This window comes from Salmo trutta, chromosome 30 (genome assembly GCF_901001165.1).
Source record: "Salmo trutta chromosome 30, fSalTru1.1, whole genome shotgun sequence".
In the NCBI taxonomy this organism is placed as follows: domain Eukaryota; kingdom Metazoa; phylum Chordata; class Actinopteri; order Salmoniformes; family Salmonidae; genus Salmo; species Salmo trutta.
In genome coordinates, this window is record NC_042986.1 from 4,209,278 (window position 1) to 4,226,910 (window position 17,633).

The 17,633-nt window shown below is 43.6% G+C and overlaps 1 pseudogene; it reads left to right on the forward strand.

Moving 5' to 3' along the window:
- The first annotated feature begins 3,797 nt into the window (after positions 1–3,797).
- The window catches only part of LOC115168846 (serine/threonine-protein kinase mTOR-like), a 104,312-nt pseudogene continuing 90,476 nt past the window's right edge, over positions 3,798–17,633 (forward strand).

The following is a 17,633-nucleotide window of genomic DNA, read 5'->3' on the forward strand; positions in this document are numbered from 1 at the left end:
GAGTCTGCCTGCGACCCGGAACCGAGGGAGTCTGCCTGCGACTCGGAACCGAGGGGGTCTGCCTGCGACCTGGAACCGAGGGAGTCTGCCTGCGACCCGGAACCGAGGGGTCTGCCTGCGACCCGGAACCGAGGGGGTCTGCCTGCGACCCGGAACCGAGGGGGTCTGCCTGCGACCCGGAACAGAGGGGGTCTGCCTGCGACCCGGAACAAAAGGGGTCTGCCTGTAACCCGGAACCGGGTGAGTCTATCAGCAACCCGGAACTGAGTAAGTCTATCGACGATCCAGAACTAAATATAAGTAACTGTGTTTCAAATGAGTCTGCCTACAGTGTGGAACGGAAGAGGTCTGTCTACGATCCGGAACGAGGGAGTCTGCCTACGGCCCGAAACTGATCAAGTCTGTCTGCATTCTGGAGGACAGTAGGCCGGAGCCTGAACCACCACCTGTATAGGTGGGTTGGGGAGGGGGGGTGTAGCACAAGTGCCGTCGGTGACGGTAGCCACCCTCCCTTCCCTCCCTTTAGTTTAGGGGGATTTTTTTGTTGTTGTTTTGGGTTTTTTGTTTAGTTATGAGGTGCATCCGGGGTCTGCACCTTTAGGGGGGGGGGGGGTACTGTCACGTCCTGACCAGCAGAGGGAGTAGTTGTTTAGTATTTCGGTCAGGACGTGGCAGAGGGATGTTTGTTTTGTATGGTGGGGGTTTTGTGTGTGTTAGAGGGGGGTGTTTGATTTATGTGTTCCTGGGTTTTGGGTGTATGTTCTAGGTTAGTTGTTCTAGGTTGTATTTCTGCATGTTGTCTAGTTTAGATTTTCTATGTTTAGGTTTGGGTGCTGGACTCTCAATTGGAGGCAGGTGTTTCTCGTTGCCTCTGATTGAGAGTCCTATATATGGGTAATTGTTTGGTTTAGTGTTTGTGGGAGATTGTTTCTTGTTTTGCCTGTGTGAGCCTTACAAGACTGTTTTGTTGATCATGAGTTCGTTGTTTTGTTCTTTTGGTGTTCACTTTGATTTCAAATAAATATCAAGATGAGCATCCACATTCCTGCTGCGTTTTGGTCCTCCATTCCAGACGACAATCGTGACAGACCTACTCTACCATAGAAAATAACATCTTACTATGGTCAGGACGTGACAAATCCAGCCATTTACATACCAGCATTCATTACAACAAAATATATATATTCTACATATACTAGCTAAATATAAAATACTCCCTTGGCCTAATCAGACTTACAACATTAGCGACACATAGGCCTAAGTTACTTGCACTGCTGTCTCAGTGTCTGAGCCTCCAACATAGCTGCATAGCCAAACACAGACCCGTCCTCTGTGTTAGCTAGCAGATCAACTTTATGATTAAGTAATAATAGTATTTAAAAATAATCAACCTTGTTAACGTGGACCGAAGGGCATCAGGTCCAGAATTATCAGCGAGCAGAAGCCGAGTGCAGCCATTTAGGGTCTGTTTGCAGCGGATATGGAAGTTCCTTCTCACCATCTTCAATTGTGATGTTGTTGCATCAAACTGACTGTACACCGATTTAATGAAAGGAGGAGCTAGGGAAATTGGCTGGTAAAATTAGCATATTAAATAACGCGTTAAGTTAGCGTGTGTAGGTGTATATTTAACAGCTGTAGGGTGTGGGGGACCACTTGCAGCCGTTTATTTAGCACATTTGCACTTGCTTATTTGACACGTGTAGGCGTTAATTTAGCACCTGTAGACGTTAATTTAACGCTTGCACGCATTAATTTAGCGCTTGCACGCATTAATTTAGCACCTGCACCTGCTTACTTTACTAACACAACATGAAAAATATTGCGTTTTGACCACGTGCTTTAAGACCCAAACAGCATTCCTTACTGGAGTGGCTTGACGCTGATAGGCACCATGCTGCAGTGAGTGTGATACGGGCCACTGCTTTGCTTTAGGGGCTGGCTTAGATGAGGGGCTTTTAGCTAAACTAAATCACTAATAACATTAGTGACGGTGAAAAGGGTAGTAGTAACACGGTTAGTACAGTTGTTTTTCCAAGGTTCTATAGTATGGCATTTTAATGACACTTTTTTTTGCTTTTTTTGTCAACAACAAGCTTTCATTTCATATGTAAACTAGCACAAGATGAGGACTCTGGTAGAGAGCTGCTATTTCCGCAAGCTCATGGAGGAGCGCTTTGACCAGGTGCCATTTAGTGTTTTACTTTCCAGTGAAGAAGACACTTTGAAGGTTGAATCCAAGCTTGACAGAAAGGGTATTAGGCAGAGTGGTTCTCAATCTGAGGTCAGTAAAGGGGAACCAGTCGTGGGATGTTGCTGACCATTCCCTCAGATAGTTGTCTGACTCCCACACCGATTTATCAAATACATATCTAATCAATTTGTATTTGTCACATGCTTTGTAAACATCAGGTTTAGACTAACATCAGGTTTAGACTAACAGTGAAATGCTTACTTACGGGCCCTTCCCAATAATACAGAGAGAAAAATGTAAAAGTAATAGAAAGATAATAACACGAGGAATAATATACAATGAGTATCGATAACGTGGCTATACAGGAAATAACCACCCACAAAACACAAGTGAAACAAACCTCAACTAAATATGGCCTCCAATTAGAGACAACGACAACCAGCTGCCTCTAATTGGAGGTCCTACCAAAAACCCAACATAGAAATAGAAAACTAGATTTAAACATAGAAAACATAGAACCTAAACCAAAAACACCAAAACATACAAAACAAACACCCCCTGCCACGGCCTGACCAAACTACAATGACAAATAACCCCTTTTACTGGTCAGGACGTGACAAGCATGGCCTTATTTCTATTACAGCATATTGGATGACTGTCATTCATATTCCATGCACCCAGTTCAATGTAACAGCGATAGGTTTAGGCTACTACATGATACTCTAATTTTCCCTATACCCATCATGAGGTTGCTACAACCTAGCCTAAGAATGAAAGTTTACAACGTAGGTGCACACAGGTTGAGAGACAAATTTCAGGTGACAGATATTGACACATGGACAGCCAGTGACATTCAGTACCGCCTTGCACACTCTTGCCTGCATCTAGCTGATATAGGGCATAATCATTAGTCCAACAGTTGCAAACAAGAATATCTATTGAACAAATTCAGATATGTTTATCCCCGTTTTGTTGCTTTTAAGAAACTTTTTCAACAGAATCAGTGGAATGAATACACCCCTGATCACACGTATAAACACAGTTCACTTTAATAAAAGCCACGTTGTATTCCTTTTCCCATCTACGTGCTCTCCTCCTCTCACCTCTTCCCTTCGCTTGTGGAGTTCAATGCACAACACATCAGCTGTATGTGACCAGGCGAAAGAACCTTTCCATACCAAACCGCTACACACATCCTACATCGTTGTCACCATATTATTGTAAAGTGGTTGTTTCACTGGATATCATAAGGTGAATGCACCAATTTGTAAGTCGCTCTGGATAAGAGCGTCTGCTAAATGACTTAAATGTAAATGTAAATATTAGCTAAAGTAACGTCATAGTCAGCATAGCTAATAGAACTAACGCGTTAGTAGACCCGCAACAATCATGCAGTAACATCAGCGTACCATCAATAAACAGTTACACCGGCGGGCACCGGTGGCAAAAAATGAGTAAGACCAAAAGCTTACCTTGACTTGGAAGAGTTCCAGTTTTGTGTTGGAAAGTCATAGCCAGCTAGCTAACATAGCATCCCTCTGTTTGAGCAGGATGTTTCAGTATGCTAAACTAGTGTGGTATCCCAGGAGGTCTACCCTGGGGGATGGTAATAGAGGGGAGCCAGCAGAAGCAACAGGCTCTCCAGGAGCAAGCACTGGAGGAGCAGCACCAACAAAACCGCAGACTGGTAGCGGAGGTAGCCCAGTTGAAGGTTGGGAGTGCTCAGGTGTCTGGCCCGAATCAGTTCCTGGTTCAGTTAATAAGGGAGGAAGATGACGTGGAGTCGTATTTGTGTACCTTCGAGAGGACGGCACAGAAGGAAGGATGGCCCAAGCCCAAGTGGGCCAGCCTGTTGGCACCCTACCTCTCTGGGAAGGCACAGAAGGCCTACTTTGATTTGAACACTGACCAGGCGGCGAATTATGAGGGACTCAAACGGGAGATACTGAGCCGTTATGGGTTCAATCTCGCACGCCGTGCACAACTGGTCCATGACTGGGCCTTTGACCCCACCCTTTCCTCCCGTGCTCAGATGAGCGACCTGGTGCACTTGACCAAGGGCTGGCTACTGAATGAAGTACCGTCCCTCCCGATGCTCAACAGGCTCGTCCTGGATAAATACCTTCGAGCCCTGCCAAACAAGATGAAGAAGACGGTGAGCATGCAGAACCCCCAGAGCCTGGAGGAATTGCTGACCGCGGTGGTAACTCACCAGAACACCCAGGACCTGCTGAGAGGGGCCGGGGCGGAGAGAGGAGACGCGGCGAGGGGGACGAACAACACAAAGAGAGGCGAGGGGCTGAAGGGGGCCCGGATGGAAGCAGCCGAGGCTATGAAGCGGGAGGGTGATACAAACCGACGACGTCGGCGGCTGCTGGACCCAGATCAGCGACGCTGCTATGAGTGCGGTGTGCCGAGGCACCTCGCGTGGAGATGTCCCGGCCGGGAGGAGGCCATGCCCTCCGCATCCCCCAGCTCTAGGGTAACCCGGATGGTGAGTTACGTCACCTCCTGTTGGGCGTACACCGAGACGGCCCCTCCGATGGTTCCTGTACGAATCGATGGCATCGACACCAGCACTCTGTTGGACTCCGGCAGCATGGTGACCCTGGCCCACCCACAGTGGCTCACACTGGTATGTGAAGCTGGACAGGAGAAGCAGGTACGGAGAGTCAGACATTTATTCAGACGTAGAACAAGACAGTAAGCCTATCTTGATTGCAACCGTCATTTCCGGTCACAACTTGCAGACTTGTTTAAGTGCTGCTGTGCGTTTTGTTGCTAACCTTACTTTGCTACCTGACAACTTTACGTTTTTTCCTTTTAATTACCGTTTATATTTTTAGTTTTTCCCTCACAACTTTTTTTGCGTTTTGTTGCTAACCTTACTTTGCTACCTGACAACTTTACGTTTTTTACCTTTTAATTACCGTTTATATTTTTTGTTTTTCCCCTCACTCAACTTTTTTTCATTCAACTTTTTCAATCCTTATCTGGACCTCCACCAGCCAAAGCTAAGTAGTAACATTAACATGATGCCTTCTAATTGCAGTCGCTGTACTCATAATATACAGGAGAACAATCGCCTTACGGCGAGGATAGCTGGACGCAATCATTAGGCAAGGGTAATTTCAGTGTAGGAAAGGATGAAACAGCGTCTGTGCCACCAGTAAGTACAGATAGTAGTATAAATCCCCTCGCACGGTCCCCGCAGACGGACAACTTTCTCATGGCTTCTGGTGGGAATTGCTGTAGGAATGCTCAACCGGTGTCGCTCATTCAGCCGACAGAAACTTTCAACCAGTTCTCCCCATTAAGCAGGGAGTCGGAGTCAGAGGCCGAGCCTTCTCTGGTCTCTACTCCTCCCGTTATGGGGTCTGAGACGCCGAAGCCTCCCACCATTAGCTCTGACAAATTGAAAACCCTAGTCATTGGCGACTCCATTACCCGCAGTATTAGACTTAAAACGAATCATCCAGCGATCATACACTGTTTACTAGGGGGCAGGGCTATCGACGTTAAGGCTAATCTGAAGATGGTGCTGGCTAAAGCTAAAACTGGTGAGTGTAGAGAGTATAGGGATATTGTTATCCACGTCGGCACCAACAATGTTAGGATGAAACAGTCAGAGGTCACCAAGCGCGACATAGCTTCAGTGTGTAAATCAGCTAGAAAGATGTGTCGGCATCGAGTAATTGTCTCTGGCCCCCTCCCAGTTAGGGGGAGTGACGAGCTCTACAGCAGAGTCTCACAACTCAATCGCTGGTTAAACTGTTTTCTGCCCCTCCCAAAAGATAGAATTTGTAGATAATTGGCCCTCTTTCTGGGACTCACCCACAAACAGGACCAAGCCTGGCCTGTTGAGGAGTGACTTGACTCCATCCTAGCTGGAGGGGTGCTCTCATCTTATCTACGAACATAGACAGGGCTCTAACTCCCCTAGCTCCACAATGAAATAGGGTGCAGGCCAGGCAGCAGGCTGTTAGCCAGCCTGCCAGCTTAGTGGAGTCTGCCACTAGCACAGTCAGTGCAGTCAGCTCAGCTATCCCCATTGAGATCATGTCTGTGCCTCGACCTAGGTTGGGCAAAACTAAACAAGGCGGTGTTTAGTTCCATTCCTGCCATTATTGAATGAGATTGTGATACCTCACATCTCAAAATAGGGCTTCTTAATGTTAGATCCCTCACTTCCAAGGCAGTTATGGTCAATGAACTAATCACTGATCATATTCTTGATGTGATTGGCCTGACTGAAACATGGCTTAAGCTTGAAGAATTGACTGTGTTAAATGAGGCCTCACCTCCTGGTTACACTAGTGACCATATCCCCCGCGCATCCCGCAAAGGCAGAGGTGTTGCTAAAATTTACGATAGCAAATTTCAATTTACAAAAAAAACCCAGACGTTTTCATCTTTTGAGCTTCTAGTCATGAAATCTATGCAGCCTACTCAATCACTTTTTATAGATACTGTTTACAGGCCTCCTGGGCCATATACAGCGTTCCTCACTGAGTCCCCTGAATTCCTATCGGACCTTGTAGTCATAGCAGATAATATTCCGAATTTTTAGGTGACTTTAATATTCACATGGAAAATTCCACAGACCCACTCAAAAAGGCTTTCAGAGCCATCATCGACTCAGTGGGTTTTGTCCAACATGTCTCCGGACCTACTCATTGCCACAGTCATACTCTGGACCTAGTTATGTCCCATGAAATAAATGTTGTGGATCTTAAAGTTTTTCCTCATAATCCTGGACTATCAGACCGCCATTTTATTACGTTTGCAATCGCAACAAATAATCTGCTCAGACCCCAACCAAGGATGATCAAAAGTCGTGCTATAAATTCTCAGACAACCCAAAGATTCCTTGATGCCCTTCCAGACTCCCACTGCCTACCCAAGGACGTCAGAGGACAAAAATCAGTTAACCACCTAACTGAGGAACTCAATTTAAACTTGCGCAATACCCTAGATGCAGTCGCACCCCTTAAAACTAAAAACATTTGTCATGAGAAACTAGCTTCCTAGTATACAGAAAATACCCGAGCTCTGAAGCAAGCTTCCAGAAAATTGGAAAGGAAATGGCGCCACGCCAAACTGGAAGTCTTCCGACTAGCTTGGAAAGAAAGTACCGTGCAGTATCGAAGAGCCCTCACTGCTGCTCGATCATCCTATTGTTCCAACTTAATTGAGGAAAATAAGAACAATCCAAAATGTATTTTTGATACTGTCGCAAAGCTAACTTAAAAAGCAGCATTCCCCAAGAGAGGATGGCTTTCACTTCAGCAGTAATAAATTCATGAACTTCTTTGAGGAAATGATCATGATCATTAGAAAGCAAATTATGGACTCCTCTTTAAATCTGCGTATTCCTCCAAAGCTCAGTTGTCCTGAGTCTACACAACTCTGCCAGGACCTAGGATCAAGGGAGATACTAAAGTGTTTTAGTACTATATCTCTTGACACAATGATGAAAATAATCATGACCTCTAAACCTTCAAGCTGCATACTGGACCCTATTCCAACTAAACTACTGAAAGAGCTGCTTCCTGTGCTTGGCCCTCCTATGTTGAACATAATAAACGGCTCTCTATCCACCGGATGTGTACCAAACTCACTAAAAGTGTCAGTAATAAAGCCTCTCTGAAAAAGTCAAACCTTGAACCAGAAAACGTTAAAAACTATCGGCCTATATCGAATCTCCCATTCCTCTCTAAAATAAAAACTAATAATAAAAAGTAACACAATAAGAATAACGATAATGAGGAATAACAATATACAGGGGGCACCGGTACCAAGTCAGTGTGTGGGGGTACAGGTTAGTTGAGGTAATTTGTACATGTACAGTACAGTTGAAGTCGGAAGTTTACATACACTTAGGTTGGAGTCATTAAAACTCATTTTTCAACTACTCCATACATTTCTTGTTTACAAACTATAGTTTTGGCAAGTCGGTTAGGACATTACTTTGTGCATGACACAAGTAATTTTCCCAACAATTGTTTACAGACAGATTATTTCACTTATAATTCACTGTATCACAATTCCAGTGGGTCAGAAGTTTACATACACTAAGTTGACTGTGCCTTTAAACAGCTTGGAAAATTCCAGAAAATGTCATCATGGCTTTAGAAGCTTCTGATAGGCTAATTGACATAATTTGAGTCAATTGGAGGTGTACCTGTGGATGTATTTCAAGGCCTAACTTCAAAGTCAGTGCCTCTTTGCATGACATCATGAGAAAAAAAAAAAAAGTCTGGTTCATCCTTGGGAGCAATTTCCAAACTCCTGAAGGTACCAAGTTCATCTGTACAAACAATAGTACGCAAGTATAAACATCATGGGACCACGCAGCCGTCATACCGCTCAGGAAGAAGACGCGTTCTGTCTCATAGAGATGAAAGTACTTTGGTGCGAAAGTGCAAATCAATGCCAGAACAACAGCAAAGGACCTTGTGAAGATGCTGGAGGAAACAGTTACAAAGGTATCTATATCCACAGTAAAACGAGTCCTATATCGACATAACCTGAAAGGCCGCTCAGCAAGGAAGAAGCCACCGCTCCAAAACCGCCATAAAAAAGCTAGACTATGGTTTGCAACTGCACATGCGGACAAAGATCGTACTTTTTGGAGAATTGTCCTCTGGTCTGATGAAACAAAAATAGAACAGTTTGGCCATAATGACCATCGTTATGTTTGGAGGAAACAGGGGGAGGCTTGCAAGCCGAAGAACACCATCCCAACCGTGAAGCACGGGGGTGGAAGCATTATGTTGTGAGTGTGCTTTGCTGCAGGAGGGACTGGTGCACTCATGAGGCAGGAAAATGATGTGGATATATTAAAGCAACATCTCAAGACATCAGTCAGGAAGTAAAATCTTGGTTGCAAATGGGTCTTCCAAATGGACAATGACCCCAAGCATACTTCCAAAGTTGTGGCAAAATGGCTTAAGGACAACAAAGTCAAGGTATTGGAGTGGCTATCACAAAGCCCTGACCTCAATCCTATAGAAAATTTGTGGGCAGAACTGAAAAAGGGTGTATGAGCAAGGAGGCCTACAAACCTGACTCAGTTACACCAGCTCTGTCAGGAGGAATGGGCCAAAATTCACCCAACTTACTGTGGGAAGCTTGTGGAAGGCTACCCAAAACGTTTGACCCAAGTTAAACAATTTAAAGGCAGTGCTACCAAATACTGAGTGTACGTAAACTTCTGATCCACTGGGAATGTGACGAAATAATTAAAAGCTGAAATAAATCTCTCTCTACTATTATTCTGACATTTCAGTCTTAAAATAAAGTGGTGATCCTAACTGACCTAAGACAGGGAATTTTTACTAGGATTAAATGTCAGGAATTGTGAAAAACTGAGTTTAAATGTATTTGGCTAAGGTGTATGTAAACTTCCGACTTCAACTGTAGGTGGGGGTGTAGTGACTGTGCATAGATAAGTCTGGTAGGTTCGTGTCACTGGGCAGCTCACGGCTGGGTTTCCCTTTTTAATCTGTGATTGTTTGCGAGCCCTGCCACATCCAACAAACACAGTTGGATTCGATCTTAGTGTAATACCCTTGTTTGAACTTGAACTAGGTATTGAGCTTATTCTTGTTCAAACCAAGTATTGAGTTTTTTTGTTATAATTAATTGGTATTAGATTTAAAAAGGTGATTGAATTGCTCCTAAATTGTAATGTTGTTAAATGCATTTCTTTTTGAATAAATATTTATTTAATGTATAAGTGAATAGTTTGGTTTACTTTTAAGTTTAATTTTTGACCAATAGGGTCGGTTGTTAAGTTGTGGCCAATGGGAGTGGACCTGGTTCATGGGAGGCTTGGGGAAAAAAGAGAGGGAAAGAGACGTTGATAAGAGGATGGACTTTTACATTAGGACCGTTGGTGAAGAAAAATTATAAAAGCAGACGACAAAACTAGAACAAAACCCATACTTACTAAGATATGAATGGAAATACCGATTTTATTTTATAATAGAGTTGTTATAATTTTGTTAAGACTTAGTAAAGACTGAAGCTACGGTCTCGTCGTGGAGGTATTTGACAGCCTTGAGGTTAGCCTAGCATCGTGTGACACCTAGAGAGATTTGCTTGGGAAAGCTTAACGAGTTCTTGTTCCCATGGGATATCGGTTACGGCTAAGGAGTACTGTCTGCATTGATAGAGGTGCTTGCTGTGGATCTTGTGAGGAAACCTGCAAGGAACTGCCATACTTCCCTGAAGGAATATCTACAAGTAGTGAGTAATCACAACGTGAGGTGCTTCTGCACTTTGTGTGTCGTCGTTTTTTTTTAGCTCTTACGTGCGCCTACGGGTTATTAAGTTTATTAAGTTAGCAAGTTTGAAATAATTTGGACATGGGTTGTGCACGACTCATTGGGGTTTATTATTTTTATTTATTTTGATGTTGTGCTTTTAAAATGTAGTAATCCACATATTGAACCTTACGTATGTTGCCTTGGTGGAGTCATTTACTGTTTCAATTTAATTTAATGCATGGAATAGCCTATCCTGATACAATAACAGAAACCTATAATCATTTCATCTGAAGTTAATACCCTATCACCCTAGACAGTTTACAATAGGAACTCTTATTGGAGATGTCCTTCTCACCTGACATCCCATGCTGTTGCGATACTCTAGTAAGTTAATATTGTGAGAGTCATATTCGAGCCTGGTGAGAGGGTTACATTGGTACTGTATTGACGCTTTGTCTGTTTGGTGGCTCGTTCAAGTTTTGGTTTCAAAGTTCTGTAAGTGGTGGAGAACCATAGCTTACCAGATGCCTTAGAAGTTTGAGTTGTGTCATATGAAATGATAGCTGCTGTGTGTGTTTTCCTTAGGTGTGCCGCTGGGTGCTGAAGTTCAGGACCAGTAAAAACCTTCTGATTCAGATGACCATTCTCAACCTGCTGCTGAGGCTTGCCACCTTCCAGCCAAACAACTTCACAGGTCAGAACAGTGCCTTGCATGCAATATTCTTGCTAGATATGGATCCAATCTTTGTTTATGCATTTACGGAATTACTTGATTTTGAAACTAGAGAAACCAAGCTACCAAAGTTGAAGTCAAGCAATCTACCTATATGAATGATTTTGAGATATCATGTATGAATTTGGTTTAGAAGTCATATTTCCTCATATTTAGCTACAATAGGGCATTCCTTTACATTTAAAAAAAATACTAGGGGCTGCTCCAAAAAAATATCATACCATTGGATAATAGTGCCGCATGTCAATGTGTGTAATTTCTCTCAATTCTAACTTTCCTCGACTTTGACCAGTTGAACTTTCCCCCTCCCAGACCAGTACCTGGCTGACACCATAGGCTACCAGCTGGGCTGTTTGAAGAAGGAGCGCACTGCGGCATTCCAGGCCCTGGGGCTACTGGTGGTGGCAGTGTGCACCAAGATCCAGGAGATCATCAAAGCCACGCTGTCCCCCAAGGACTTCGCTCAAATAAATTATTATAGATTTACTTAATAGACAGTTAATTATAGATACAAATTTGACTTTATTTCTGAAGTGATTTTTTTTGTTCATGCTCAGAGCACTGAATACTCACCTTTAGATCAGTGTTTCAATTCTGTTCAACATGTAAAGATAATACAGATCAATATATTCTGTGTGCTGAGCTTCATTTTCTAACACTTGTGTCCTCTCTGTGTGTGTTTGGGTTTAGGGGAAGAAGCCCATGCAGGTGGACCACAGTGTTCACCTGTATCAGCAAGCTGTCCAGAGGCATGGGGCGCAGCATCCAGCAGGACACCAAGGAGGACTCCGGTAGGGCCCACGTCAACTCTCATTCCCATCCATAGTTCCCTATGCTTTGTGTGCGCAGGACTGGCCGCCAAATCCCAAGTATGTCAACGTCCCGTCCGTCTAAAAGATGAAAGCCTTGATGCTCGACAGATGTGGCTTTGAGGCCCCTTTGGTTGTGTGTTTGGGTGTGTGCATGTGCGGATGTCCTGGTATGTTGACAGGACTCCACAATAATCAACCCATGTCTCTTCCCGTAGCCCGACACTGACGGTGGTGCTGTACGACCTGAGTGGCCTGATCCCCCAGCTGAAGAAAGACATCCAGGAAGGCCTGCTGAAGATGCTCTCCGTGGTGCTAATGCACAAGACCCTGTGCCACCCGGGCCTGGCCCTACAGCTAGCATCCCCGACGCCAGCGACGTGGGCAGCATCACCCTGGCACTCAGGACACTGGGCAGCTTTGAGTTTGAAGGTGAGACTCTTCATGGCCACTACTGAGAAGAATGCATATTGAATGTCAAAATGATTGGATTGCAGCTATTTTCTGTGCAATGTTAAACTAGAATTGGGACCAGAGGAGAAGGCACTTTCAGGATCAAGCGGTCCAATAAGTGAGTTTAACCAGAGGTTTGAAACATAACATTTTCACTTTGATGTCATTGGGTGAAGTCAGTAGCAACACTGAACATTTCCCTCCTGAGTACAAGTACTGCCTGTGGTCAACTAAGTTAGCTGGCAAGGTTAGCTAGCAACATTTTTTTACCTGGCTAGTTGTAGCAGCATATCCAGCTGAATTAGCTATCAAGCCATCATTTCTTCTTCTGTAAATTACATTTGTAGTTGAGGAGGCTGCAGTTAAAATGCTACGTTCGCTAACAACATTATCAGTGACAGCTGCTATGTGCATTAGCGCCCTGTGCCCAACCTTCCCTGTTTCAGTCCGTTTTATTCCATTTGGTGCCTAACAACTTTCTTTCCTGTCCACAGGCCACTCGCTGACCCAGTTTGTATGCCTCTGTGATGACCAGATCCTCAACAGCGAGGACAAGGAAATCAGCATGGAGGTGGCACCCACTTGCTCATGTCTGCTGACGCCCTCCATCCACCTGATCAGCGACCACTTGGTCAGCCCAACGGCCGACGCAGTGTGTGGTTTATGTTCTCAGCAAGCTGCCGGTGGTGGGCATCACAGACCCGGGTAGGAATACATTACAGTACAGTAGGGATGGAGGTTTTAAATCATTTTACTATAGTATTTTGAATTTTTGTTTGATATCCGGATATTCGAAATACATTTTTTTTATTTATTTAAAAAATTTTTTTTAACTTGAGCACTGCTGCGGGAGGGAGAGAGGCTGGCGCTCTAATGCTGCAGTTGTGGAGTGGCCGATGTGTGTGAAATGGGAGCAAGCAGACTGGGGGAGAGATGGGAGTTGCGGTGCGTGGGTAAAATCACTGAGGAAGCAATGCCAGCAAAAAAGCCATATTACAACCTGTTGTGATAATTGCATTGTTCGCTCTAACTCATTTGTTCATACGCCATATACAATAAGGCCGTGACAACAAAAGGATAACAGTCACCCAGTGGCGGAATAAATTCAACTACATATACGTTTGTTTCATCACAAAACCAGAGAGCAACATCTGTCCGGTGAAATCCACAAAGCAAATATTGCATTAAAACAGTTACTGTATATTACCTGCAGCGTGGTCAAGGAAGTTCATGTTTTCGACAGTTTACTAAACAACTACTGATTTAGAACCATGGAGTTACCGCAAGTCAACACAAAGACAACAGGAGTACTGCCTCTGCTATTTCAGCAGCATTTACACTTAAACATGTAAACATCAAATCAACAAGGCTATATACTGTATGCTTAGTTTAATACACTGAAAATAAACTTAAAAATACCAAAAACGATTTAGTCCAATCAAATATCATGTGGCTGTCCACAGTACTGATTTCTGTGTGTGTGTGCTTGTGTGCGTGCAGGCGTAAGTAAGTAAAATAAGAAATGTTGACTCACCCTGCTTGTAGACTAGTTGAATGCCAATGCCAACCTCCTCTCTTTCATGTTAGCAAAACGGTCTATTGCTCTTTTATACAGTACACTAAGTTTTTGTTGTTATAGGCTACCTAGCTAAAATGCTCGCTAGCCGGACTTCCATTCATAGGCAACCATGAACCAGCTAAGTTAGCCAGCTAGCTAGTTAATGTGAGCCTACTAGGCTACATATTGAACTTCAATCGCCTCTGGCAAGTGGCACAACATATTCGTTTATGGTTAGATCAGAATCGCAGTAATAATCATTGGCCTATACAGCGAATTAGGTCAACCACAAGTCCAAATCCCCATCTCCATCCATGGCTTAGGAAACTAGCTACTGCAGGACATCAACACAATCAGACCAGAAACAGACACGTTTTTCTGAAAATGAAGTTATGCAAAGGAAGTGATTTGATTGGTCTAAAGCCAAATCCAAACTGGCCTCTCTTGAGGGGTGTTTTGCTGCACCAGGACAACCCACAGTTGAGCTCAGCTCAATGCTGATTGGCTAATTATTTTATAATTGTTTTATCAAGCGATGCCAAACGCTTGCTGGCAGTGACCTACTTGGTGTGTGAACTGCTGACTGCTCATAACTTACAGATAGTTGTTAATACATCAACCAGGATCAAGAGGCAGGGACATTTGCGACTTGTTTTGGTAATCAGTGGTTGTATTGGAAGGGAAGTGGTTTCACCTCTCTTAGGCAATCAGCTATTAGTACAGGGATGTGTGCTTTCCTGCTCTGCAATTATCAATTAGTGTTAGTTCTTCAGTCTCCCCCTGGGCGGTTGTGTCAATGGCGGTTTTGTCAGAGAACTAAGATGGTTCTGGTGAGCTGTTTTAAAGAGGGGAAGGGTCCACATCATTCTCTCACTTGAGTATTTTAACTAGTTATTTTTAGATCTATCTCATTTTGCTCTCTTGTCAACTGTGTGTGTGTGTGTGTTTTCTATCCCAGTTCGCTCCTCTCCCTGTAGGCTTTACAGACGCTCGCCACACGTGGCTGCAACCCTTCTAATTTAGTGTACCCTGCGTGCCCAATTCTGTGTCTCTGGCAGCGTTTGGAACTGCTGATCTGCAGTCAAGAACGCAGAGTTAATCTTAGCCTATGCTGCCCTTCAGTCCCTTGACTTTGTTTTGGTCCTGATGGAGACATGGATCACCCCAGAGAACACTGCTACTCTTTCATCCGACTGTTTTCCCTGATTGTCCGAGAGCATCTGGTCGTCGCGGCGGTGACACTGTCCATCTCCTCATTTGAATTCCACGCTGTCACTGTCAATTGTCCACTCAAACTTAACATTATCAACTATTGTCCACCATGTGCCCTTGGAGTGTTCCTCAATGAGCTTGACACCTTGATAAGCTTATTTCCTGATGATGGTACACCGCTCTATGTACTTCGTGACTTAACTTTCCGACGTCTGCCTTTCCAACACTCTTTCCTCTTTTGACCTCACACGTTCCAATCCCCTCCAACTCACAAGGCTCATACCCTTGACCTAATCTTTACTAAAGGCTGCTCACATACTAATCTCACTGCAACGGTGCAGTACAGTACAACACAACTGAATTGTCCAGTCAAACCAACCCAGGTAGTAAGGGAGGCTGTGTTAATTATGAGAATGATGATCATGTTAGGGTCAAATATCCAAAATGAGTAGGCACTCCTTGATTAGCTTCAGTTTTGGAAGTGTCTTTGTTATAAAACCGAACATTATGTCATTATGACATTATATTAAGTGGCAGACAGAATCACACCGTTTCTGTTTTAAAACAGATAAAAAATACAAACTTTGTAAAGTTGTGTGGTTCTTTTATTCAAAGTTTACTGATGATTATCAACTACCGTGTAGACAATGTCAACCTTTTCTAACTCTTTCTTTCTCTGTCTCAGACCCAGACATCCACTACTGGCCTCTCTGGATGAGCACTTCGATGTACACCTGGCACAGGTGGAGAACCTGGAGGCACTTCTCGATGCTGAATGATGAGGTCTTTTGAGATCCTTGGGCTGGCCATCTGCACCGTCGGACGCCACCTTTGTCATGCCCTTCCTGCGCAAGATGCTCATACAGGTAATGCAAACTTGTCTTGTGTTTTATTTGGGTAATTGAACCCATTCACAAGGTAAGTTGACTGAACACATTTTAATTTACAGAAACAACTTTTACCTGTAGGTATCTTGTGTATTTCTGTGCAAGATGTATCAAAAAGACAAAAGATGCTTCAGAAGAAACCAACAGGTTTTGATCTATTTTAGGTGTAGTTCTGTGTGTAGTACCCAAGATGCTATTCCTTCCTGATTGTCAGTGGTGGACCAGCCATTTCAATAACACACCAGTAGATGGTAGCCAAGTTAATGTTTCACAATGTGGCTTGAATTACAAATGTCAGACTGTTGAACTATTCTAAACTATGCTTTGGGATTCTATGTTTTGATGGGAATAGGAGTCACTGTCGCTCACAATTAAAACCGTGATGTTTTATTAGCTAAATTAAAAATAAAAGCGTTCATCAGAATGGCTGCTAAACGATGGTGTGCTTCTGCCTTTTCCAGATCCCGACTGAGCTGGAGCACAGTGGCGTGGACAGGAACAAGGAGCTCCCATTCTCGGTCACCTGGTCTCCAAGGCCCCTACATGGAGCCCATTCTAAAGGTACGTACTGTACCGTCATCAGCCCTGTCCCCTATGTTTTACTCAATGAAAGTAACATACTATATATAGGATAGATTTCATCTTAAAGGAACCGCCATCAGTGCTGGCCCAAATGTTTACTACCCTATAAAATCTTCTGAATGTTTTACTCACTGAAAGATCATTGTTAGTCCACCATAACATATTATATGTTAGTGCTGTTAATTTTTAAGTTTGACATGTTTAAATCATTCAACTTATTCAAGTGACGTTGGCTCTAAGCTCATTTCATCTTTATTTCAGGCTCTTATTCTGAAGCTGAAATATCCATACCCCAATCCTGGGGTAGTCATCAGTGTCCTGGCCACCATTGGAGAGCTGGCTCAGGTACAAAACGTTGCCAACCTGTGACTCTACCAGCAAACGCTAGTGACATTTTTTTTCATGTTCAGTGTATTGTGTGTGTGTTCTATATTATTTGCATTATTTAACTGTCTGCCAATGGTGGCCAACTTAACTTTGGGATCCCCTGTGGGAATCAACCTTGTATTTTCACAATTGATTTCATTTGATTGTCACTCTCCCTGCTCAGGTGAACTGCTAGACTCTCCAGAAGGTTGAGGTAGTGAGTCTTTTTTTTAAATTTTAAGGGCAGAACAGTTAGAGACCAACAGGTTCCCCCAAAGAAGCCATAATCGAGGTAAAAGATAAAACAGGATTATGTTAATTTTCATATTTCAGGCCAGGGTCGTGTTCAGTAGGGCACATGTTTTGCAAGTTTGCAACACAAAAAAATTGTGTGTTTCTAATTGTACAAGTTCATATAGTGTCTCCCCATTTCAAGATGTTTTCTCCCTGCTAGACACGTCCCAGGTTACGACAATTATAAGCATCAGAGTACTGTTTATGCACTGTATTATGTAAGGCATTGGTAATCACGGATTTGTAAATTGTGAACAACAGGCCGAGTGGAG